Below are 27,313 nucleotides of genomic sequence, written 5' to 3' on the forward strand. Positions count from 1 at the left end.
CATCATATTGTGAGCAACTGTGCTAGATGGTTGTCAGTTAACCTGCATGCTAAACTTGCAGAGAAGAGGGGACTTTAAATTTATTTTGTTTTTCAAGATAGAGTTTTCTTGTGTAGTCCTAACTGTCTCGGAACTAATTCTGTAGACCAAGCTGGTCCCAAACTCAGAGATTCACCTGCCTCTGCCTCTCAAGTGCTGTGATTAAAGGCATGCACGACCTTTGCCTTGTGGGGCTTTAATTATGTGTGTGTGTTGAACTTTATTGACAATATTCAAGAGAGTAGTGCTCCCTAAGTCACCCCCCCACCTCTTCTGGGGGCCTGGGTTGAAAACTGTGAGGGAGAGGCTCAGTGTTGGGAGCTGAGTTGGGACAGGGACTGCCTGGTAGCTGAGGGCCTCTCTCTTGCTCTTATGTCCTCAATGGGTTGGGTGGCTCCTTGGAGTCCATGTAGGCCATGAGGTCCACCACCCTGTAGCTGTAGCTGTATTCATTGTCATACAAGAAAATGAGCTTTACAGAGTTGTCATTGAGAGCAATGTCAGTCTAGCATCAAGGATGAAGAGTGGGAGTCACTGTTCAGTTTGTAGGAGACAACCTGGTCCTCAGTGCAGTCTGGATGCCCATTATCAGGCCCTCAGATACCTGTTGCTTCACCTTCTTGATGTCATCATACTTGGAAGCTTTCTCCAGGCGACATGTCAGAGAAACAATGGGCATATTGGGGTTAAAAACACAGAAGGCCATGTCAGTGAGCTTCCCTTTAAGCTCTGGGATGACCTTGCCCACAGTCTTGGCAGCATCAGTAGATTCAGGGATGATGTTCTGAGCAGTCCAATGGCCATTATACCACAGCTTCCCAGAGAGGCCATCCACAGTCTTCTTGGTGGTAGGGATGACCTGGATTATGGTCATGGGTCCTTCAACAATGCCAAAGATGGCGTGGATGATCTTGGTCAGGAGAGCTCAGCAGTTGATAGAACAGGAAGCATTCCTGAAATCTTGTGTGGGTTGTCATACTTCTCATGGTTCACACGCCTCACAAGCATGGGGATATCAGCAGAAAGGGCAGAGATGATGACCCTTTTGGCTTCACCCTTCAAGTGGGTACCGACTTTCTCCATGGTGATGATGGCCATGAAGACAACAGTAGACTCCACAATATACTCGGCACCAATATCACCCCATTTGATGTTGGTGGGATGTCAGTCCTGGAATACGCTGATGGTCTTCCTGTTGATGACAAGGCTCCCCTTTCTCAGCATTGACTGTGCTGTTGAACTTGCCGTGGGTAGAGTCATATTGGAACATATAGACCATGTAGTTGACATCAAAAAGATAAAGTTTTATATCTAATTTATCTTTTATCGTAAGTAAGGAAAACTTTAACTACCTATTCTTCAACTCCATCAAAGACTCCAGAAAGATGTTTAACAGATATCTCGTTGCCTGAACAGTCACCCACAGTGCTTCTGTAATATTGGGGTACCCATCTTCAGCCTACAGGCCCATAGCATATGGCAGACTTTTCCATAAAGCAGGAAATTTCAAAGACAGCTCTGCCTATATTGGCAGTTTGTCGGTCACTTTCTTCTGTGTCCTGCAGAATGTCTGGCAGAATCTTTCATGAAGCAGGAACCCTGAACTACTGTCTCACTTTCTTTAGACAACTTCAGCAGTCATTTTTTGTGGATTCTGCATGTCCAGTTCACGCAGCACAGCATCAAGCTGTCCAGGAAAGAACAGTTTCTTGCCCAAGTAGCTATTAAACTCCATAAGGAGCCTGTTCAATGCCCATCATCCTCTTGAAGTAGATTGGTGCTATCAGGAGCAGATGTGTCTCATTGTCATGAAAAGTCCTAAGTTCTTAAAACATTTTAAATGGCATATTCTGTACATCTTTGAAAGGTTTAAAAAAATAACTATCCATCTGAAATATATTTCTGTACATCTAGAAAAATAACTAACATGCCTACAAGATTATAGATGACTATATATTAATCTGTATTTCTTAATTACATATTACATTTTAAATGAGCTGTACAAGCACACTTCCTTAAACAAGAGCAGAAATATATATATATATATATATATATATATATATATATATATATATATATATATATATAGTGTTACAAAATTGACCTTAAATTTGTATCAATAAACCAAGATCCATACGAATGCAAAGTATTCATCTCTGTAGCATATCCTTCTTTAAATACAAACAAATATTTATAAACAATCATTTAGGGAATTTGGGTGTTGTTCTCTAGACTACTTCTTATTGATTGGGAGCACTGTTAATCAGGTCTTTCATGGGGTATTCTGTGCGGTAGATTCATCTCAGCCAGCAGTCCTGGAGCTGTCATGGATGTTGGACCATCTGTAGAAATGGGTTAATTCAAGATGTAAGAGTTAGGTAGAAATATGCATGAGCTAATTGGCCAAGCAGTGTTGTAATTTATACTGTGTCTGTGTGATTATTTTGGGTCTGGGAGGCCAGGAAATGAACAAGTAGCCTTCACCTAATTTAAAGAGAGCTGCAACTTTAAATTTTTCTAAATTTTTGTGTATATAAGTGTGCCTCTGTGGATTTGTGCACGTGAATGCAGTACCCTCAGAGTCCAGAAGAGGGCATCAGTTCCCCTGAGTTTAACTTGGAAGTTCCTGATGTAGGTTCTGGAACAGAATTCAGATCTTCTGCAAGGATGGTACGTGTTCTTAACTGCCGACCCCTCCCTCCACCCCCTAGGACATTTTTCTATTATTATTGAGAAAAGCAAATGAGTCAGAGAGTGTCTTTGTTACAGTGAGAACATTTTCGAGATAAGCGCTCTCGAGCCTGCTAATTATGCATATAGCTGACGTGTGGGTCAGGGTGGGAATACCTAGTGATCAAAATCGCCTGGAAGTTCCCCAGTTTATAAGAACAATGAAAGAGTAAGAAGAGAAATAGAAAAGCAAAAAGCAGAACCACCAAGTCCTCCGCGCATGAGAGTAAATAGTGAAGAGATTAACAAGAAATAGCTGTTTTTCCAAAGAGCACCTCTAAATCAGAATGAACTGGGCTGTGGATACTGATGGCGGATCACCTTAAAAACTTTAGTTTTAAAGATCTGTTTATTTTGATATGTGTGAGTGTTTTGTCTGCATGCATGTATATGTGTGTACCATGTGAGTGCCTAGTTCCTGTTGGAGTCAGAAGAGGGTGTTGGGTCTTCTGGAACTGGAGTATTGGATGGTTATGAGCTGCCATGTGGGTGCTGGGAACCAAACCCGTCCTTTGCAGGAGCAACAAGTGTTCGTCCTCTCTAGCCCCATCACGGTTCACTTCAAGGTGATTTCTGGGACATTCGTTTCCCACTTTGCACCAAATACCAGTTTAGGAGAAATGCTCTATAATTTTTTTTTCTGTTACATATTGGGCTCTGTCTTGTCCCCGGACTTCTGAGAAGCACCTGGCATGGCTCTGAAGCTGCTCCAGACTTCCATGCTTTTTTTCCCCAGAGAGATTCTGCATATGTTCACATTTTCATTCCCAATGGTCTTGAGAGGTAGCTATGTTAAGCGGTTGCAGGTGGTCCTCGGTGTTTCTATATTTGCCTTTCGTTAATTTGCATTGGCTCACAATCCACAGTACCACTCCCATCTTACGATTTCTTGGTGGGCCTGGGCAGTGCGCTGGTGGTACTGCCACGGCCAGTGCTGTTGGTAAAGAGTGTGGCCTTTGAGGACTTGGTATGAACAGTGCAGACCTCTCCCGCTACCTCTCGCTAGACCCATAAACAATGCATTCCTGGCTCTGGGTGAGCCTTCTGCCTTGTTCAGCCTGCTTAATCTCTTTCCTTCCTATTGACACTCCTGCAACCCCGTCTCCATGACTGTGGAGGCTGGACATTTGGCTGCTGGGGTAACCTCTAGCTCTGGTTTTTGCCGCTCCATGTGTTCCTAAAAGGTATGTCTTGTCCTCTGTGCCTGAATGACAAATCATCTCAGGTCCCCCAGGTGGTTGAGATACAGATGGGTGGTCCTGAGAGAAGCACAGTTGGAGAGAATGCATGGAGTAAGGTTTTCTCTCACCTAGGGTGGCCTGAGATGCACTCCAGATGCAGGCAGGCAGGCACGCGTGCGTGCAAGCACACACACACACACACACACACACACACACACACACAGAGAGAGAGAGAGAGAGAGAGAGAGAGAGAGAAGAAAACTTCTTTTTTAATGTAAAAAATGATCACAATTAAGAGTCTCATGCTCTACTGACTGAGCTAGCCGGGCACATAACAATGGCAATGGGTTTTTGATCCTACTGCACGTACTGGCTTTGTGGGAGCCTAGGCAGTTTGGATGCTCACCTTACTAGACCCGGAAGGAGGTGGGTGGTCCTTGGACTTCCCACAGGGCAGGGAACCCTGATTGCTCTTTGGGCTGATGAGGGAGGGAAATGGGAGGCGGTGGCAGGAAGGAGGCAGAAATCTTTAATAAATAAATAAATTAAAAATAAATAAATAAATAAAATATAAGCATGATGAAAAAAAATGATCACAATTAAGCATTAATATGTCCTGTTTTGCTACATTGTTTTGTTTGCTACTTATAAGAGCCAGCCCAAAAGTGTCATAAAATAATGAGAGCCAGAGAGGCTGGGACACTTAAATATGAGTCCAAGGTAAGTAAGCTGATTGCATGAGAAGCCTCTGACATCCGGGAGTCTAGCCTTAGACACTAGAATAACACTTCTATTGCTTATCTCCTCTTGTTTGTGTTCTCAGACACTGCTAACGGTGCTGCCTTGGCTAGCAATGACTGTTTATGGCAACAGTCTCACTTTCTTTCTGCAAGACTCCTTTCTTTCTTTAGGATGAAGGTGTTGAATGATAGCATCCACAACTGAATTATTCCCAGCATGATAACGCAGGACTTTGGCATCCGCTCGCAGGAGACAAAGGTAGGCAGAACGGTATGAGTTCAAGGAGGCCAGGTGGAGCAAATTCCATGACAGCCAGGGCTGTATACAGAGATCCCGTCTCAAAAAAAAAAATTAGCAAGGAAAGAAAAAGCAAAGTTGATATTATTCTATGCATCTACGGTTTGGGAGAATTAGAATCAGAACAAGGGAGACCTGAGGGAAGATGCTCGGACAGAGAACACATTAAAGGATGCCAAAGTTTGAGGAGGAGAAAGGTCGAGGTGAAAGTGGTAGATGATGGCCGGGGTACAGGGTGCAATTGGGATGATGGGAAAATTTCCAATGCTCTGTAGAACATTAGGATGGCCATGATAGATAGACAACAATTAACACGGATTTAAAAATAGCTAACAGAGTTTGAATGATCTCAATAGAAAGAAATAATACATGTCTGAGGTGATGGATATGCCAATTAGCCTGATATGCTAATTGCATATTACATACGTGGATTGAAACGTCTCCTGTTATCCCACAAATATGCACAATTACGGTGTCAATTAAAAATTAAAAACATATTTAAAAGGGAAAAAATCTTAGTTTCATAGTTGGTGTTAACCTTTATTACAACTGGTCTCTAAGAACTGTCTCAGCACCCACAGGAGAGCTGGAAGATGACTCACATCTGCTCTGTTTCTTCTTGCCTCTTCCTCATGACATTCACATACATTTCTCACATATGTATGTAGAGACCATCTTGACACAATTTCTGTGTTGTTTCTTACTAAAGTTATGTGTTGGGTGATGATAAAATTCAACATCCAAACCAGGCCACCTTTAGAAGAGAAACAGAAATGACAGTGGTTACTCTTGGACAACAGAAGTCAGCTGGAAAGATCTTGGCCAAGTCTTGATTTTGTGTATGTTTCTCACGTGCAAAAATTAAATGATGAAGGAACCAACCAAAAAAGTCCTTTAAGAGGCTACAGCATAGAGTTCTGTCTAGTAACAGGACATGACAGATTTACCTGGTTGGCAGTGCAGAGATTTTTCTAGATACTGAAGGACTAAGCTACATGGTCCATTATCCATCAGAATAGTGAAGTTCAAGACTATTACCCAGTGGTTGTGCAGGTTCCACACCGCATGTTTGCCTTGATGAAGGGAGAATGAGAGCTGAAATCCAGCCAGCACCATTATTACATGGCCATGTGTAGTGATGAGGCAAGCAGGTCTGCTTTTCGTCCCGCCCGGCTTCCAAACGGCTAACTTAGCCACAGAAATAATAACACAGAAATTATATTCATTTAAACACTGCCTGGCCCATTAGTTCTATCCTCTTATTGGCTAATTCTCACATCTTGATTAACCCATTTCTAATAATCTGTGTAGCACCACAAGGTGGTGGCTTATCGGGAAAGATCCTAACCTATGTCCGGCTCAGGCCGGGGAATCATGGTGTCTGCCTGACTCTGCTTTCTTCCTCCCAGAATTCTGTTCTGTCTACTCCACCCACTTAAGGGCTGGCCCACCAAAAGGCCAAGGCAGTTTCTTTATTAACCAATGAAAGTAACACATAGACAGATGACCCTCCTACACCAGCCATGTGTTTAGGTTAGTGATGGAACTTCCACTTTCAGACACAGAGGTGGAACCTCTGAGCAGCACACAGTCCAGACTTCATTTATTTTTTCATAAAGCTGATTTTATTTCCCTTACTTCCTATGCTTATTATCTAATATTCTTGGCAGAAATGCCTTCATATTTTTTTTAAAAAAATCTTAGTATAAATTCTTTATATAAAACTTTGGAGACTTGAAATCCAAGGCTTCCAAGTGCTCAATATTTTTTTAATTTATTTATTTATTATGTATACAATATTTTGTCTGTATGCCTGAAGGCCAGAAGAGGGCGCCAGACCTCTTTACAGATGGTTGTGAGCCACCATGTGGTTGCTGGGAATTGAACTCAGGACCTTTGGAAGAACAGGCAATGCTCTTAACCACTGAGCCATCTCTCCAGCCCCCCCAAGTGCTCAATATTATACCAAGAAGCTTCATTTTCTTTTCAGGTTGAACTATTCTAAGAATTTTTTGAAATCTACTATATATTGAGAGAGTGTGAATGCTTCTTCTGGGATGGAGAAAAGAGACGTGTCTCTTCTGGGAAGTGTAGCCTCTACAACAGAGCTCTCTTATCCTCCCAAGGTTCCTCAAAAAAGTGAAATGTTGAGGACTATCATCTTTCACAAAACTTTTAAAATGTACTCTCTGTTCCTGAAAAAGAAATGATTATCTGGTTCAATTAACGTTGGACTACATACCCAAGGAACAATGAACATTTCAAACACAAATTGCTGTTGAGAATCACTGTCCTATTCTGGGATGATGATGTACATGAAGAAAATGAACAGAGAGTTTTCATAAAAACCCTTTGGAGCCGGGCGGTGGTGGCGCACGCCTTTAATCCCAGCACTCGGGAGGCAGAGGCAGGCGGATCTCTGTGAGTTCGAGACCAGCCTGGTCTACAAGAGCTAGTTCCAGGACAGGCTCCAAAACCACAGAGAAACCCTGTCTCGAAAAACCAAAAAAAAAAAAAAAAAACCCTTTGGATAAAGAAAATCAGATGAGGGATGCCAGTTTGTCTTCCAAACTTCTTGAGCAGATCTGTCATAACAGACATTGCCCTAGATTGTGAAACCCTCTCCTTCTAACATCTTTTAATGGTGGTAGAACTTACAGTGCTATAATTTGCTATGAGTTTTGACAGTGTTACACGATCTTTATAGACTTGCACTGACAGCATTTCATCTCAGCATCATTAGATCATCTCACCTGACTTCTGCATGGTGTACGTCTTTACCTTCTGATGGTGCTATCCAATTCCCAGTGAAGCGAGTAGGACATTAATGTGATTATTGTAAAAAGTTAGCATGTACAGATATAGCATTTCACTTTTAAAAGCATTTTATAGCTATTAACTAGCCTGCCCAATGTTTCTTGAATGCAGTGACACTTACTGTTCTTTTTTTTAACCAAGTAAGATGTGAGAAGGGTTGACCTAGGCAATGTTATAGGAGCAGGAAAAGCTGTATTTGTTTTAACTTCCTTCAGCACTGTAAACCTAAGAAAGTAGGGTATAAAGGTTTGTAGTAATGGAGCACTGTCCTGAAAAGGTAGACATGGCAAAATTACTTTTCATTTGGGAAGCCCTTGTTTTCAATTTATGATTTTCATGGCAGTCAGTGAGAATCAATTTTAGGCTTTGTTAAAACATTGGTATATCGATACTGTGAAATTATTTAAACATTTTATCTTAATAGAATATAATTAATTGGTTAGAAGAAAAAAATACTCTACTTACAAAATATCCCAAATATATTTTGGTATTTATGTATTTATTTATTATATGTGAATGTCATGGTGTATACCTGGAGGTCAGAGGACAAACTGAAGAACTTGGTTCTCTCTTTTTACCATGTAGGTCCCAGGGATCAAACTTAAATTTAACAAGCTCCATGGGATGTTCGTTTACTTGCTGAACCATTTTGCCAGCTCCAAAGATTTAGCTTCTAGTTCTTACTCAAAAAATAACACAATGCAATGATGACCTAGAAAAAAAACTTTAGGTTTATTTAAAAACCTTAAATATTGCCGGGCGGTGGTGGCGCACGCCTTTAATCCCAGCACTCGGGAGGCAGAGGCAGGTGGATCTCTGTGAGTTAGAGGCCAGCCTGGTCTACAAGAGCTAGTTCCAGGATGGGAACCAAAAAGCTATGGAGAAACCCTGTCTCGAAAAAAAAAAACTTAAATATTGAGCTTCACCTATTTTCTAAAATATTGTATAAAAATAATGTCTTCTCATTGACATCTTAGACTTGGGTGAGATATAGATAGGGCAAATGGTTAAATGATTTGCTCATTGCCTTTTTCAAAATCTTTTTTGTTTGTTTGTTTTGTTTTGTTTTTCGAGACAGAATTTCTCTATGTAGCTTTGGAGCCTGTCCTGGAGCTAGCTCTTGTAGATCAGGCTGGTTTCGAACTCATAGAGGTCTGCCTGCCTCTGCTCCCTAGTTCTGGGATTAAAAGTATGCGTCACCACTTCCTGGCTGTCTTTTTATAAATCTTATGACTCGTTCTCTGCTGTACATGCTACTGAGAATCTTGTTTATTTCCAGAGCTTCTCTTTTCTCACTCACAGCATCAGTAAGTCAATATAATAAAGAGTGTCATGAGGGGGACATGCAGCGATGTTTCACGCCTCGTAGAGGTTCATGGGAGAAGTACAGCTTCCAACAGCTCAAGGGGTGGGAACTGTGGTAGCTTGGCAGTGCTCCCCTTTAGGGACATTTTTTCACTCTTTGCCCTTCTTCTGTGGGCTAGGACAATATTCCAATTATCGGAAGTGTACTTTTCCTTAGTCTCCATCGGCTCAACAGTGGAAGGGAACTGTGTCAGCGAGTAGAACCGGAGGATCCTTGACTAATAATTTTACTGAATCTTCCTCCACCCACCTGTGAAGAAAGAAATCAAAGGGGGAAATACAAATTTTCATTTTAAGTGGACTAAGGACTTCTGGAATTTCATCTATATCTCTATATAGTGGCTTATTTATAGCTATAACTGTTTTGTGACAAACTAGTATTTTTATATATCAGGGCGTGTAGGTGTTTAGTGGAAATGATGGTGGGTACATTTGCATGTGTGGAGGTCAGAGGATGTCTTAGTTGTCATTCCTCAGGTGCCTTCCCTTATTCCCTTCTTTGACACAGATTTTTTTTTAATTTGACTGAACTTTTTAAAATTAGAGTTTAGGTTTTGACTAACTGGGCAGCGAGTATGCAGAAATCAATTTATTTCCACCTCACCCCTCACTATGGCAGAGATTTCAAGGGTGCACCACTGCACCCAGGTTTTTAACAGACTCTGGTGTTTGAAGCCAGGTCTTCATCTATGGGAAGCAAGTGCTTACCAACTAACTGAGTTCTCTCTCCAGCCCCTAAACTACTATTCTTTAATCAAATGAGCTCTTATTAGTAATACTGGGTCTTCAGCCTCTCCTTAGACCTTGACATTTTATCTTTCCACACCCAGCTTCAGTGCCTAATTTTAGGTCACCTCATACAATGCAACTGCAATGTGTGTATCAGTATCCTCAATGGTCCTCTGATGTCTAGTCTCTGGGCTCTATAAAGACTATTCTTCTTCTTTTTTAAGATTTATTTATTTATTATGTATACAACATTCTTCTCCGCATGCCAGAGGAGGGCGCCAGATCTCAGTACAGATGGTTGTGAGCCACCATGCGGTTGCTGGGAATTGAACTCAGGACCTCTGGAAGAGCAGCCAGTGCTCTTAACCTCTGAGGCATCTCTCCAGCCCTAAAGACTCTTCTTCATTGTGACAGTTATTCTGCATAAGATGGACTGCCAGTGCTTGCTCTAAGGCTTCTGGGATGTGTTTCCATCCTGTCCACCAGTACTTTGCCATTTCCTGTCAGTCCCAAGTCTTGTTGATTCAGACCTCTTGAGTTCTTCTTTCATGTTCTCTGGTCACACTTTCTACCTCTAGATCTCCGATTATTTCGCCACTACCCACATGAGAACTTAAGATAACAATCAAATGTTCTCTTAGTTATTGTAGGTAGAAAGGGACTGAATATAGGAGACTGAATACTTTCTAAGCATCAGAGGCTGGAGGGAGAGGCTAAGTAGTCTGGAGTCTACTCCTGGAGCCCTGGGGAAGCCGGAGTGTGGATGACTGAACCCCGGAAACACTCAGAGATGCAAGACTGCCACCATCGCTGCTGCTGTGATTGCCTCTCAAAGAAAGATGTTTGGGGAAAAAAACCACTAGAATGCATTTTTGGAGAAAATTCTCCCAAATTCATAGTTCCATATCCTGTCACTGGCAATGAAGAACCACAAGAGATATAAAAGCAGACTCTCTTTTCACGCCTGTCTTCTCTTTTGAATATAAGGCAAGCCATTTACTCTATATTACAGAATCCAGGCCACAGAGAAGTCTCGGTGAGCAGAAGACAGCTAATAACTGGATGCACAGTGCTTGAGAAGACACCCATGGTTCCCATACCCATCCCTGCTTGCCTTCCTAACATTTCCCTCTTCCTTGTCTACTCAAACTTTACTTCCTCATTTCAAGGCTCAGTTCATATGTCTCCTCCTCCAGAAAATAGCAAGCCATGTCAATGAGAGACCTTTTCACTTCCTTATCATATTGCGAGACAATAAATATGGGGTTCACCTGGCGATACCCTGTTTTCTCGTGCTCCTGTCTGTCAGCCTACTTGATAGGTAAGATTAAAGCACAAGATTTGCTTATCCTGGAATTGGCCTCAGAACCGTTCTTACCACAGGACTTAAGACTGACCCAGTCAACCAATTGGAAATGTTTGGGGAAGCCAATTTCCCTTTCCTGAAAACCATGCTGCAAGCATCTGAACCATCTTTGATGACACTGCATGCATCATCTTACCTGTTCCCTGTAATAGTGTCATAGTCTGTGACAAAGGCAACTGTGGATTTGTGATTGTGTGTTGCGGTGTGTTGGTAAGCAGCAACAGCAACTGTGGATTTGTGGTCGTGTGTTGGTAAGCAACAACGGGAACTGTGGATTTGTGGTCGTGTGTTGCGGTGTGTTGGTAAGTAACAATGGGAATTGTGGATTTGTGGTCATGTGTTGCGTTGTGTTGGTAAGCAACAACGGGAACTGTGGATTTGTGGTCATGTGTTGCGGTTGTTGGTAAGCAACAATGGGAACTGTGGATTTATGGTCATGTGTTGCGGTGTGTTGGTAAGCAACAATGGGAACTGTGGATTTGTGGTCGAGTGTTGCAGTGTGTTGGTAAGCAACAATGGGAATTGTGGATTTATGGTCATGTGTTGCGGTGTGTTGGTAAGCAGCAACAGCAACTGTGGGTTTGTGGTCGTGTGTTGGTAAACAACAAGGGGAACTGTGGATTTGTGGTTGTGTGCTGCGGTGTGTTGGGGGAACTGCGGATTTGTGGTCATGTGTTGCGGTGTGTTGGTAAGCAACAACGGGAACTGTGGATTTGTGGTCATGTGTTGCGGTTGTTGGTAAGCAACAATGGGAACTGTGGATTTATGGTCATGTGTTGCGGTGTGTTGGTAAGCAACAATGGGAACTGTGGATTTGTGGTCGAGTGTTGCAGTGTGTTGGTAAGCAACAATGGGAATTGTGGATTTATGGTCATGTGTTGCGGTGTGTTGGTAAGCAGTCTCTGAATCACAGATTTTCAAGCTGGAAAAAGCATCAGGGTAGAACCTGTTTAAACTCATCTGTATTGCCTGGGCTTCAAGAGGAAACGCCCAGGCATAGAGAAGCTAAGCCTCCTTCTATGATCACACAGAAAGGGTAAACATTTTACTTGCTAACAAAACACTACTTTTCTAAACAGACTTCTACATGAATCTACTATGAATTTTTATGTTTTAAAATTATTGCTTATTAACTCAGTATGTCTTAATTAGGATTTATATTGTTTTAACAAAACACCTTGGCCCAACCGACTTGGGGAAGAAAGAATTTATTTTATCTTACAACTCTCAGGTCAGACATCATCAATGAGTAAAATCATGGTATAAACTCAAGCAGGGCAAGAATCTAGACACAGGAACTAGAGCGGAAACCATGACAGAATGCTGCTTACTGACTTGCACCTCATGGCTTGCTTTCTTTTATTTTATTTTTTTCCTGGTTTTTCTAAGGCCGGGTTTCTCTGTATAATAGCTCTGGATGTCCTGTAACTCAGAGATCTGCCTGCCTCTGCCTCCCTAGTGCTGGGAATTAAAGGTGTGAGCCACCACCACCTGGCTCAGCTTGCCAAGACCACCTGCCCAAGGGTAACACTTCCTACAGTAACCTGGGCTATAATCATTAATAAAGAAAATGCTGCACAGACTTGCTTATAGTCAATCTCTTAGAGGCATTTTCTCAACTGAGAGTTCTATGACTCTAGTTTGTGCCAAATTGACATAAAACTAACCAATACAATTGACCCCCTGTCAACTTGACATAGGAATACGTCTTCATTAAACCATAACCTTTTCCTGTTGTCTTTAAAATTTCATAGTAATATTACCACCACATACAACATTTCAGCTTTTAAATGTCCCACAGTCCATAAAAATTCAAATACTTAAAATGTCCCGTTTTCTACTTAAAGCATCCAAATTCTCTTTTCAAGTTCAATGTCTCTCTAAAACATCCAAAGCTCAGAATATCCAGAGTCTCCCCGAAATACCCACAGTCTCCCCCAAAATACCCATTCTCTTAACTCCTGTTTAAAAGTTAAATATTTCTTCGTTCAAGAAGGAAGAATCAGGGCATAGTCACAACCAAATCAAAGTAAAACCTGAAGTGAACAGCGTGAAAAGCTCAATGCTTGGCAGCTGGGACCCACTCATGATCATCTAGACTCCAAAGGGCCTTGGATCTCCATTTCTTACCTTTGCACACGTAGCTTTTCTCCTCACCATGTCTTTCAATTCTTTTATTATATTATATACTGTGCGGAAGACAGAGTATATAAAACAAAACCTTTATAACAGATTCCCCCCTTTGTTATTTTGTTCTCTAAGCATCTAAGTAGTAAGGGATAATTATAAATGGTAAAAAACACATAGTTCAAGAGGACAGGATGGATGGGAAAGATGGCTTAGAGGTCAAAACACTTGCTGTGTAATCTGAGTTTGATCCTCAGAACCCACAGAAATGTGAAGAAAATAACTCACTCCACAATGTTGTCTTTGACCTCCATGCACATGGCCTAGCACATACACCACCTACGCATCATGAGTCATGCATACATGCACATACACACATGCACACACGCACACTCACTCACTCACACACACACTCATGCACATGAACACGGAATTTTTTTTAATGATAAAAGATTAGAGATTGTAAGGCTTTTTTTTCTTTAATGTTGAACTTTAAGAAACATAGTTGTTTTTAAGAATCACTTTTTGTTTCCTTTGGGTTTCCAGGACACTATTTTTTAAAAATATTTATTTATTATGTATACAATATTCTGTCTGTGTATATGCCTGAAGGCCAGAAGAGGACACCAGACCTCATTACAGATGGTTGTGAGCCACCATGTGGTTGCTGGGAATTAAACTCAGGACCTTTGGAAGAGCAGGAAATGCTCTTAACCTCTGAGCCATCTCTCCAGCCCCCGACACTATTTTTTTTAAAGATTTATTTATTTATTTATGTATACAACATTCTGCCTCAATGTATGCCCGCACGCCAGAGGAGGGCGCCAGATCTCAGTACAGATGTATTCCTCCCGAAGATTCTTAGAGAATGTAAACTTTCTGCTACAGAGGTTGTTGGTCAAATTCAATTTTTAAAATTTATTTGTATGACCAGAATAAGTTTTCCTGCTGACTGTCAGATGAGAGCTGCCCCATCTCCTAGAGGACCTAACGCCCCTTAGCTCATAGGCTCCTTCCTCCACCTCTAAATCCAGCATCAGTACCTGAGGTCCTGACCTCACAGTTCTCGTGACCTCTTGATCTCTTCCTGGATGATTAGAATTGGGTCCACACAATCAGCTAGGATTACCTCATGTCCAGACTTGAGCCAGATCTGCAGAGTCCCTTTGCTATGACAACATGTCTACCTGTCCCAGGAGTAGAACATTGTCACTACTAAGCAGACATTCTTCTCTTTCTCATTTAGCTCCCATCTTGTGATAGCATCCTGATCTAGCTTTCCCTGTTTGTTCTCTGCCTTTCTCTTTCCTTTCATCCTTATTGACACACTGTTGGCATGGACCACAGTGATGTTTATCAGAAGGGCATGGCCTCTGCTTCTGCTTCTCTCTGGTGCTTCTTTCCTTACTCTTCTGATCATACTATATTTACATAACTAACTTGCCAGCCTTCCTGGACAAGCAACCCCAAGGGAATGTTCTCTAAATACATTATTTAGTGTTGAAATTTTCCATGAACCTGTTAATGCTTATCACCCCCAATTCCATTTTTTCAAGTCTTCTTTCTGAATACCAGTTATACCCTACAAAGTGGACACATCCATTTAGCCCTTAGGTGCCCAACTCAATCAGAATGGAATCCAGCATTGTACTGCAGACTTTCCACCATCTTTAATGACACCAAAGTTCTTCCAGTCAAAAAGATGACAATCTGCTTTTACTACTTTGTGTGTTACTTATGCAACATAATACTCTATGTATATGCACTGGTGTGTGTGTGTGTAACTGATATATTTTCTTTTTGGTAATCTCTACCTAATAGTAAACACCACAGCTCTCATAATCACAGCCAACTCTGGCCAACTTCGATCCCGGAGTCTCTCTCCTACTTGGGGGAAGATTCATCCTCAGGTTGTGATTCATAGACAGTGAGATTCTACCACAGAGCAGAGGAGATACGACACAGAAGAGCTCAAATTGAGGAACAGGAGAAGAAAACGTTCTTCTCTGAGGAGAAGACAAGGAGCAGGCAGTGGTAGGAGAACCAGTGTGGAGAGTCCTTTGCACTAAATCCCCGGAGTGAGGGCCGAGAGCAGCGAGAGGGAAGCTATAAATAAGCCTTGCTCCCAGGCAGAGCTGCTCAGAAGCTCTCCCCACTAGCTCTCCTCTGCAAGATGCTCCTCTTGCACTTCTTTAATTCCCATACAGTCAGAGAGAGCCACATTGCCAGGTTTTTGTCCATGGAATGTGGTGAAGCTGATGGCCTCAGTGCTTTTAGGGTGGGTTGTCCAACCTTCAGTGTGGGTCTCTTGCTTTCAAACCCAGTGAAGAACCAGAGGGCTGCAGCAAGGATTCTTAGCAGTTGTTAAACTATCATGGATCCATTTGGTATGTGATAAGCCTATGGCTTCTTTTTTGGAATTATTTTCTTCCTTCCTTCCCTTTCCCTTTCCTTCCTACCCCTTCTTCCTCCCCCCTACCTCTGTCTTTTCTTTTCAGCAGGTTCTTACTGTGTAATTTGGGCTGGATTTGAACTTTCAGCCTCCCAAGTGCTGGAATTATAAGCATGGGCTATCAAGAAGAATATTTTTTTGTTCTTTCTTTCTTTCTTTCTTTCTTTCTTTCTTTCTTTCTTTCTTTCTTTCTTGTCTTTCAAGGCAGGATCTCACTGTGTAGTTCTGCCCATCCTGGAATTCACTATGTAGATCAAACTGGCCTTGAACTCACAAAGATCTGCTTGCCTCTGCCTCCCAAATGACGGAATTAAAGACACGTGCCGCTACTCCCAGCCAAGAACAATTATTCTGAACGCATAACATAAGAGCAAGGTAGGTGTGGTGGCTCACACCTATGAACAGTACTTGGAAGGCCAAAGCAGAAGAATTTCTGTGAGTTAGAGTCAGCCAGGTCTACATAGTGAATTTAAAGTCAACCAAAGCTATAGCGTTACAGCCCCCATCTTCACAAACTACCAACCACAAAACCAATTCGACTCAGTGGTTAAAAATTAGCATATGGCTTTTTTTTTACCCACATTGTCCTCTAGGTGGTTGACCATATCAATATGAAACTAAATATCTTCTTCCCAACTGCCAGCTGCCAGAAACTCATTGAGGAAGATGACGAATGCATTTTCTAGGAGAAGCACAGGGCCATAGAAGTAGCTGCTGATGTTCTGGGGGAAGAGTGCAAGGGTTATGTGGTTCGAATCGGTAGTGGGAATGACAGACAAGGTAAGACCCAAGGCAGTAAGGAGCATTCTTGTTACAGACCAAGGAGAGCTGGAGAGAGGCGCAAGTCTGTGCACAGGTGCACTGCAGACGCCAGTCTGAGCGTTCCCAACGGGCTTATGTAAAAGAGGAGAGAATGGTATTCCTGGATTGGCAGATACTACTTTGCCTCAGTGTTTGCAGCCCAACAGAGCTTGAATCGGAAAGCTTTTCAATCTGTCTGCCAATATGCTGTAAGAAACAAAGAATAAGAAGTCTTGGACCAAAGCACCCACAAAGCCAAAATATTCCTCTCAAGACACACTATGCTAAGAAAGACAAGGAGGAGGCTGTGGAGTAGGCTATACCTTTGGCCAAGAGAACGAAAGAAGTCATAGAAAACCACCAGGAACAGACAGCTAAGAGACATAGGTTGTCCTTGACGAGAGACAAATGATCAAATCTTGGGAAAGGAAAAACAAAAAGCACACGAAGTTAAGTGAGGTGTGGTGGCAGGAATCTGGGAGGAATTGGAGGAGAGGAGCTGGAAGATGAGTTTGATCAAAACACATTGTATACATGTATGAAACAAATTAAAAATTATTAACAAACAGCACAATGTCCCCCAACAACAAAAACTATGCAAAATATTATAGTTAAACTTACTTGTGTTGAAAAGTAGTTAACTTGTGGTATAGTTATATATAATTTTATTTATTAATGTATTATCTTCATAGCTATAAGTAGTGATGGCAAATAATTGGTAGAGGTAGCTATAGCACTTGTATGATGACACACAATATGTGTGATTTGCTGGCCAAAGTCACAGGCTCCCAAACATCTTTTATTTGACAAAGGGAATAGGAGCTGCTCAGCCATCTCTGCAGTTTAAGCCGGTTTGTGCTCTAATTCCTATCCCCGTCACTACCCTCAGGCCCTGAGAACCCCTCCCAATCTTGCTCCATATTCCCCGATCTTATCTTGGGGTGCATCAGGAGCCAGAGAAGGAAGTCTCAGTGTTTCAGGCAGAAACCTGAAATAGACTGAATTACTCAAAAGAGAAACCATGCAAAGCAGAAGAGAGAGAAGTTATGTCACCAGGCCAGTTCAGCCGTCCAGACCCTGCAGTAGGGCAGAACTGTGATGAAATTCTCTTTATGAGACACTAACGGGAACCAGTATGATGAAGGGGAAGCTCTGTCCTATGAGGAGAGAAAGTCTTCACCACGGGAAAACGAGGCAGAAGGAGGAGGGCATTCAGAAAAAGCAAAGTGTGAGAGGAATGGCTACGGCTTCAGACTCTGGAGGAAAGTTTGTAGGTGTGTGTGTGAGCTGGACTGAGAAAAAGCAGGCTTTTTACTGTGTTTATAGTTACAATGTCTAGAAAAGATCACAATGCGAAATGACTATATTAGTCTGGTTTTTCTGGAGAAATAGAACCAGTACAATGAACCCACCTTAAAGGGAGTTACTAGGCGGGCTTCCACCGTGCAGCCCGGGTAGTCCAATGATGGCTTCTCTTACACGGGTAAGGCTGAGGATCTGGGAGCTACTCCGGATACATCAGCAGTCCAGCATGGCTCTGGAGAGATACTGGTCTTCCGTTCATATTGGAAGGTAGCAGAAGTTGGGCTGGGATGTCTGTAGCGGCAGCAGCGGCAACGATAGGGGCAGAGCGGCAAGAATGGACAATATGCAGGCAAAAAGCAAAAGCTTTTCCCTGACTGGGCTGCAGATGACAAGTGCTCCCCGCACTTAGGGTAGGGCTTTCCCATTTAATCAGTCTAATAAAGGAAACCCCCATAGGTATCTCCAGAAGCTTCTCCTTCAGCTGAGTCTAGATCCGATCAACTTGACAACCAAGATTAACTGTAACGGTGACCTTATGCCAACACAGAAGGGCCTCAAGGAAGAGATGTCAGTGTGCGTGGCTAAGAGACCGGCTGTGGTGAATATTTCTCAGATCTCCTGTTATTGGAGGAATCCGGTCATTTCTATTGGCTCCATGGTTGGGTGTGAAATATGATAAAACTCTAGGGAGGGCAGCAGTGGGAGGGGCTAGGTGACCCTGCTCATAGACTGAATCGGTGAGAGAAAAACTGGATGGAAACTCAGCAGTGGACAGAGGTAAGCTAACATCATCACGGAACACCACTGGCCAGGACAGACCCTAGGTGAGGAGCCGGTGAAGCAACCCAGCCGCAGCCCCTCAGCCTCTCCTTCACAGCCTTGGTGCAACAGGCATAGAGGCTGACCAGTTCCATCTCAGTGAAGTGCTGCAGCTCTCGTCCAGCCTGCTGAGAGGTCACATGACCTTCCTGCACAGAGACAACATCTGGGGAACAGCAGGGGAAGCGGGAATCTACAGGACTACGAAAGTCTCAAGAGAGTCTGAGTTACTTCCTGCCAAGCAACTGAAAGCGGAATAAGACTTGACATTTGAAGCCTTTTTATCCCGTTTCACACTGAACCTAGGAAGCTCTCGTGAGGAAGGCAACTGGGTTTAGATGACAGAGACCCAGGGTTTTCTCTCGTGTGGGCTTAAAGCCCCGTGTGGTAAGATGGCTCACATGAAATTGTCCACCTTCTTCATCTCTCTCTGTGTTATGCAACATGAAGTTGAGGCTCCTCCCACCAAGACGTGGAATCTATGTTTCAAATCTGGGCCTCACATCAGACTGCCTTTGGACAAAAGTACACAGGAAATTACAGCCTGCCCAGATCTAAGGTTGAACCTTTGGGGGCCTTCCCTTGGTCTCTGAGGCCTCCCCTATCACTAGGAAGACAAACCCTGCTTAGCCTTCTGAAGAAGCAAAGCCTCATAGAAACCCAAGTCATTTCAGATTGCGTCATCCTAGTCAGATGTGTCAGATTGTGACATCTGACAGCTGATAGAGCAGCTGATTTACAGACGAACCCACTGAAGTCAGTCAGGCCTGACACAGCTGAGCACGGTTCTCAAGAGAATTGTAGAAAAACAATGACTACACAGGTGCTATTCAGCTTAGGAGCCCAGCCCAGGGAATGATGCTGCCCATATTTAGTTTGGATTCCCACTTTAGTTAATGGAATCTGGAGACTAATTCACTGACATGCCTGAAGAGTTGTCTCCTGGGTGATTCTAGATCCTGTCAAGTCTTTTTAGTGACTTCAGCTTGGATAACTTGGCTTCCAGGTTGCTGAACTGTTCTAAGGCTTCCAAAAGTCCGTATACAAATGAATGGGGGAAAAAAAAAGAACCAGACAGCACAATGGTTAAAGTGACTTGCTGCAAAATCCCCAGGACCCGAGTTTAGACCCCGGCACCAACCTAACAAGCCCAGCATCTGTTGCATGTCTGTAACCACAGCTCTAAGAAGGATGACTACAGGAGGAAGCTTTCCAGCTACCAGCATAAGAAAACCTAAGCCCCAGGTTGAGGAAGAAACCCCGCCTCAAAGGATGAGAAAGGGGATGATAGAGGGAGATAGCCAACACCTTCTGCACGCACACACACAAGCATATGTATACTCCCAACATGCACATACATTTACACAGACACATACACATTAGAAATTAAATTAAAAAACTTGGAAGTTAAAAGGAAGGCTTTTGACTAGCATGGTAGTGTAGGCTTGTATTTCCTGTATCCAGTAGCCTGAGGAAGGAGGGCCATAGGGTTGAGGCCAGCTTGGATTACATAGTGAAACTCTGAGAAAAAAACGTTTTTAAAGGAGTCAGGATAACTCCATGGTAGAATGCTTACTTAGAAAGTTCAAGGTCCTGAGTTCATTCTTCAGTATCGCAAAACCGAAGTTGTGATCTGCAGCAAGGGATATGGAGATCTCCTGTGTGACCTTCAGTTGGACCAAATTTTGAGGCAGGACTCTAAAGAGTCTTAGGTCTCTTGAGACTTTATTTTTGCTGTGGGATTGGGAGAGCCTTGCTGGGTTCTGGTGTTAGTGCTGTCGTGTTTGGATGCATTCCCATCTTTTCTCTATTGGGTCAAATCCTCTCATCTCTTAAAGTTCAGTTCAAATTTCATTTCCTGCATGAATTTTCTATTCTTTGAGCCATCTTTGACTTTATTATTTTTTTTTACCACCTCTCCTCTCCTCTCCCAATCTAATATCATTCAAAATATTTGAAAAGGTCCTTTTCTAAGTCACATGTCGGTGCTCATGTAAGCATACTTTTTATTGTGTGCTGGATTCTCTAGTCTATGCACACTGTTAAAAAGGAAAAAAGTTTGTACCGATTTGGTTCTCTTGGAATCGTTAAGCTTATTGGCTCATGTTGCTTCGCTCTTGCTGGTTTGATTCTGTTTTCTTGCCGGCATCTTCTTCAATGAGCACTTCTGAGGAAACTGCCTTCAACTAATTTTTCTCAGTCTGTTTTCTGTCACTGTGCCCCACCCCAGCAGCCTTTGAAGAACATTTTCGGCTAATCATCTTTCCTACGAAAATGACACTGAAGATAGACGATCTGTTTCTTGATGGAATAACTACACAGTCATACATAAAATTAATATGATTATCATTATTATTCTTGCCCTTGAGAACCAAGTTTTACCCCTTGCGACTGGAAGGGTAACACTTCCATTGAGAATTTGTACTCTAGCCCAGAGAGCAGCTGAACTTTTAACCTTTTGCACCAAGGTAGGAGAGTAGAAGTTTAGGTTGTTTCCCATGCATTCCAGGCCTCTCCAAGCCTGGCACCAGGGAGGGTCTTCTCTTCCTGGCTCAGTACTTAACAATCTGGCTCTTCCTGCCTCTGTGATTACTGCCTTTGATGCTAATCTGCATTCACAGGTAAGGACAGGGCCTGAAAATACCTTGCTAAGTATGCATCAGTCTCTCAACCTCATAGCTGCTGGGTTACTAAGTTATTTCTTATTTCCAGGTGGCAGGAGAGGACAGGTGGGTATTGCAAGTGAAGTTGACACAGGAGATAAATTTGCAACGTTGTTTCCTTTTCTTCTTAGGAACCTTGGTTGGTTTGGATAAAAGGTTTGGATAGAAAGTGTTTCGGATGGAAAGGCTACTGCTCATGCATATGATACCATGTCTGGGCTAGACCAAGGGAGTCCACTTCAGGTCGGAGAACCTCAGCCGGGGCAGACAGCTGGCCAAGCTGTTTTGATTTTCTTTGTTTGATAATGTTTTGGAGGGATCCCTGATCATTTCCATATAGCAACCACAACAGAAAAGTTGTACATAAGAATTAGCATATATGGCTGGGTGGTAGTGGTGCACAGGCCTTTAATCCCAGCACTTGGGGGGCAGAGGCAGGTGGATCTCTGTGAGTTCAAGACAAGTCTGGTCTACAGAGTGAGAGATAGAATAGGCAGAGCTACACAGAGAAACCTTGTCTTGACAAACCCAGAAAAACAAACAAACAAACAAACAAACAAAAAAAAAACAAGAAGATGTGCATTGTTGCTCATGGCTGCCAGAACATGGAAAAGTAAGACAGAAAAATTATCATATTTCAGGCCAGGCTGAGCTAAACTAAAATAAAAGAATCAGTATATTTGACAATTAATTTGGAATACTATATAACTCTTTATGCAAAGGGCTTGTGCTGATCACGAGCTCCTGAGCCTTTCTTATTGCCTGTGCAAGGTTTGGCACTGGGAAGACCCGCCAAGCTCTGGGTCACATCCCTTCTGTTTGCTTGGCTGTGGTGTACAATTGGCGCAGGTCCCAGGTTGGAGTGTGGGAGCATCCGGACAGAATGCATTTCCAAAGCTCACGCCAGATACGTCATCATAGAGAACACATCTCTCCTGGGACTTTTTGCCAGAGTTTTAATTGCTTTTCCCCTTTACTGGGTTTCCTATTTGAACTATATTACATTTTTATGCAGGTTAAAATATTCACTCAAACTCACTATGAATATCAAATTATTAATCTGAAAGGTTTTTTTCCATAAAATTAAACAGAAGGTTGACTTTCCCCCCCAGTTGCCAACTATCAAGCAGTTTGTCTGTTCTATCAAGCTTTATGCCAGAATTTCTGCCAAATGTTTGATTTTCAATTGTTTCCATATTTTGACCTCAAACGAAAATAACCACCCATGTTACAAATACTGCATCATACAAATTAGGATAACTTCATATAGCTTCTGATAGAAGTTTCTCTTGGGTTGTCATCCTTTGAATGGCAGAAGGCAAAGTCTTCTTTTTTGTTTTTGCTTTGAGACAAACAAAGGTTTCTTTCTTTTTCTTTTTTCTTTTATTTTTTCTTTTGGTAGAACACTCCCCCCCCCCTTTTTTTTTAAAGATTTGTATTTATTTCTTATGTTTACAGTGTTCTGACAGCATGTATACCTGCATGTCAGAAGAGGGCACCAGACCTCATTATAGTTGTGAGGCACCATGTGGTTTCTGAGAACCCTGGACCTTTAGAAGGGCAAACAAAACTCTTAACCTCTGAGCCACCTCTCCAGCCCCAATACAAAGTTTCTCTGTGTAGTCCTGGCTGTCCTGAAACTCCAAGATCTGCCTGCCTTTGCCTCCCAAGTGCTGGGATTAAAGGTGTGTGCCACCACTGCCCGGTTACTAGCATGATTTTTAATGGAAAATATGTAAACTTCTTTGTGAATTAAGACTTTAACTTTAAAAAACATTCAGTCGGGAAATACTTATTCATTGCTGGTAGGAGTGCAAATTTATACAGCCACAATGGAAATCAGTGTGGCAGTTCTCAGGCATCTGGGAATAGATCTACCTCAAGTTCTAGCTATACTATATTTCGGCATGCTCAAAAGAGGCTTCCTCTTACTACAGAAATACTTGTTCAGCTATGACCACTGATGCTGTATTCATAGCAGCCAGAAATTTGGAACGGTTTAGATGTCCATCAGCTGATGAATGAATAATGAACATGTGGTCCATTTTCACAGTGGAATATTATTCAGCTGTTAAGAAAAATGAAATTTGTAGATAAATTAATGGAACCTGAAAAATCATCCCAGGTGAGGTAACTCAGACCCCACAAAGACAAATATTATATGTTTTCCTCTTGCATGTGGATATTAGCATCTAAAATTTTAAAATATGTGCCACGATCCATATATTCATAGAGGTTAGATGCCTAGTGAGAGACCATGGAGAAAAAAAGGATATTCCAAGGAAGGGGAAAATAGAGCATAGTGTTATGAAAAAATAGACAGGAAACTAGAATAGAACATTTAAATAAGGAGGGAATGGAAGAAAGGTAAAAGAGGGACTCGGGGAGGCAATTAACACTAACCATGTGGAACCCTATCACTGTAGAAGCTTTCGGATACATATATACATATATATTCCTAATATACAATGTGTGTGTGTGTGTGTGTGTGTGTGTATGAAACAAATCTAAATGGAGTCACCAAAATATAGGGGAGACAATGTCCCAACTAGACATCTTATCCTACCAAGTAAAATCTCCAGTACCAGGAATGACTTGTCCAGTCATTGGCCAAAGAGGCCCCATAGAAACTCCTAAACACCACAAGCTATTACCAAAGCTGTTGATTACTCTCCACAACCTGATGGCCAGGCTCTATTGCTAAAGATGACACTTATTTATGTCATCAAACATGAAGAGGTCAAGCTGGGGCCAAACTAGAAGCAGAACTCCTGCTGACTACTGCTCATGGCTCTGGAAGGTACTCTGAATGCTACTGGAGAAGAAAGGCAATCATGGTCATCTCCCAGCTACAAACGCCGTGACCGACAAAAGTGAGCGCCTGAAAGATACACTGGTGAAAAGCGGCACCAAAGTTTCCGGGAGCAACCAAACGCTTTCCAATTCCATGACAGGAAGCCTATGCATACCCGACACTGCTGCAGTAGTCAAACCTATCCAGACAAACCTAAGACTCGCTAGGTTATGGGTCTACGGGAAACTCTGATGCTAATATTGCTACTCTGCTAAAGGAACACAGACATACAATGACTCCCAATGACATGCAGCTGTACACATCATAGATCCGTGCCTCACGCAACCATCATCAGAGAAACGTCTTTCAGTAGAGGGGAACTAACACAAAGACCCACAAGTGGGACAACTGGCAGAGATTGAGAGACTTTGGTGCACTCATCCCTAAATAGTATGACTTCATCAACCCCCACCCCCACCCACTGCAAGGCTAAGGAACCTTTGCACAAAGGGAGGCAGAAAGACTGTACGAGCCAAAGGTGATGGTTGACTCCAAGAAGCAGTATCTTCCAGACATTAACTGGACTGGTGTACATATAAACTCACAGAGACTGTGGCTGCATTCACGAGGGCTGAACAGGTTTAAACTAGATAGGGTTCTGGCACTGAGAGGGTGAAGTGGACACAGGCTTCCAACCCTAACCGAGAAGCTATCTGCAACTAATACCAGCTGGCAAAGGAAAAGTCAGTTTTCTCCAATGGAGTCTCACTGGGTATGTTAACCACACTTCAGGGTAGGTAGGCCCCATGCCCAGGATTAGCTGGCCAACACAAAACAAACTCAATGGTATTTTTGTAGACTTTTTGTCTCATTTTTAATTTCAGGGGCATTTTTTTTGCATGTTGGTCTTTTGCTTGTTTATTTTGACTGTGTTTTTTTGTGGGTTTTGTGTGAGTGTTTCTTATTCCTATGTTTGTGTTTGCTTATTCATTTGTTTGAGAAAGAGAGTATAACATCGGGTGGGTAGAGAGGTGGGAAGAATCTGGAAGGAATTGTGAGAAAGGAAAACAAGATAAAAATATAATTTATGAAAAAAATCTTTCAATAAAAAGTGTACAATCCACAGTATCAGTGGGCAAACATTTTAATATATGAAAAAACAATTCCGTGGTATCAGATTTTATTCTTCAGATTTGTTAAGCTTTCTGGCTTGTTACTGCAGAATATTTGATAAATATAACTGCGCAATTGGAGGTTAATCTGAGATTAATAAGGCTCTGATTTTTATTTCATGTCAAACAAAACCACCCTTTTATTTTTCCTTCAGTGCCAGAAGTTCTTTAAAAGTCACCTATAGTGTTTCAATGTTTCATTTGTCACTTTAAAAAAAAGTGTGTGGTAGCACATGCCTTTAACCCCAGCACTCTGGAGGCAGATCTACGTGAGTGTGAGGCTAATCAAGTCTAATACATTAAGTTCCAGGTCAGCAAGAGGTACATAGTGAGCTCCTGTCTCAAAAACAAAACAAAGAAAAGAAAGTTCTTTCTTCGAAACTAAACCAATGTCAGGGTTAGAGATTCAGCAGTTAAGAGTCCCTGGGTCTGATTCAGTGGACTCACTTGGTAGCTCACAGCTGTCTGTAACTCCATTTCCAGGGGATCTGTTGCCATTCCCTGGCCTCCACAGGCACCTGGCACTCAAGAGGTAAATGAACATATATTCAGGCAAAACATCCACACATACTGAAAACGAGAGAAAGGAAGGAAGAAAGGAAGGAAGAAAGGAAGGGAGGGAGGGAGGGAAAGAAAGCTGGTAAGTGAGTATTTGCGGTGGCAATCAACTTTAATATTAGAATCTCGGAGGCAGAGGCAGGCGGATCGATCTACACAGCGAGTTCCAGAACAACCAGGGTTACAGATTTTGTGCGTTGAGGAGAGCAGTAAAGGCCATCCCTAGATTCTGACACCTAGGAATACCAGGTGTACATTTAGTAATATCTGTTTCTCAAGGTTCAAGAAATAGGCCTAGTTCAAGAAAAGCATGAGCAAACTTTCAAAAAAAATATAATTTAAAACAGTAACAAAACATATAACTATACCTGACTTTCAGAAGGAAACCAAAAGGCCTACATGTTTTTTTGAGTTCAAGGAATAATTCATCTTTTTCTTTTGCTGTGTAGCTATTTCCTCTGAACATTAAGACTCATGAAGTAAAGTCAACCAAGGTTCTAGAAGCTAACAGAACTTGTAAGTTTCAGGAAGCTCTTGAAACTTGCCCCTCCCCAAGGTTATGTAAACAGTGGCAGTTGCTGGGACTAGGAGACTCTGTCCAGCTGCCATCAGGGCAAGAACTCCAGAGATGGGGCTTTTGTGAGTCATCACTCCTGCCAGGGCTGCTTATGAACACCCCTTACCCACATTCCTATAACCAAACCCCAATAAACTCACTGGTTCCTTCAGCAAGGCTAAAGTGGAATCATTTCTTGGTGTCATTGCTGCTCTATCTGGAGTCAAAGGATTCCCATCTGAGGAACAGTCACACCCCACTTTGAGCACCCTTATTTAAAGAGTCGTTGTTGATGTTGTTTAACATCTTCTCTTCAGTTCTTTAAAGGAGTTACTACTCAGTAAGAGATAGAAATGTGAATGAGAATTCTTCTGTTACCTTAGGAAATCAGCCAAGGAGTGGTGGCACGTGCCTTTAGTCCTAGCAGTCCAAAGGCAGAGACAGGTGGTCCTCTGTGTGTGAGACCAGCCTGGTCTACATACACAGTCAGATCCAGGACAGCTAGGGCTAATGGAGAGACCCTGTCTCAGAAAGAAAAATAAATTGTAGGTTAATGGACTCTTGCTCAGTGGAGCATGCAGCTGACTGTCTATCACTTTGAATAGTATCTTAGAGGAGGAGTTTGGCCTCCTTTCCACCGTGAGAGTCCTGGGGCTGCAACTCAGGTCTTCAGGGTTAGTGGTAACACCTACCTTTACGAGCTAAGCCATCTAGCAGGCCTTGTCTTAGAGGATGTGATGGTTAATATTGATGTTCACTTGATAGGATTGAGAATCATCTGGAAGGCAAGCCTCGGGACAT

General features: G+C 42.4%; 1 pseudogene; it reads right to left on the reverse strand.

Annotated features, from left to right (window-relative positions):
* Nucleotides 1-409: 409 nt before the first annotated feature.
* On the reverse strand, nt 410-7,754 carry LOC142838496 (glyceraldehyde-3-phosphate dehydrogenase pseudogene; annotated as a pseudogene).
* Between the last annotated feature and the right edge of the window lie 19,559 nt (nt 7,755-27,313).

The sequence above is a fragment of the Microtus pennsylvanicus genome, chromosome 19 (genome assembly GCF_037038515.1).
Source record: "Microtus pennsylvanicus isolate mMicPen1 chromosome 19, mMicPen1.hap1, whole genome shotgun sequence".
NCBI lineage: Eukaryota > Metazoa > Chordata > Mammalia > Rodentia > Cricetidae > Microtus > Microtus pennsylvanicus.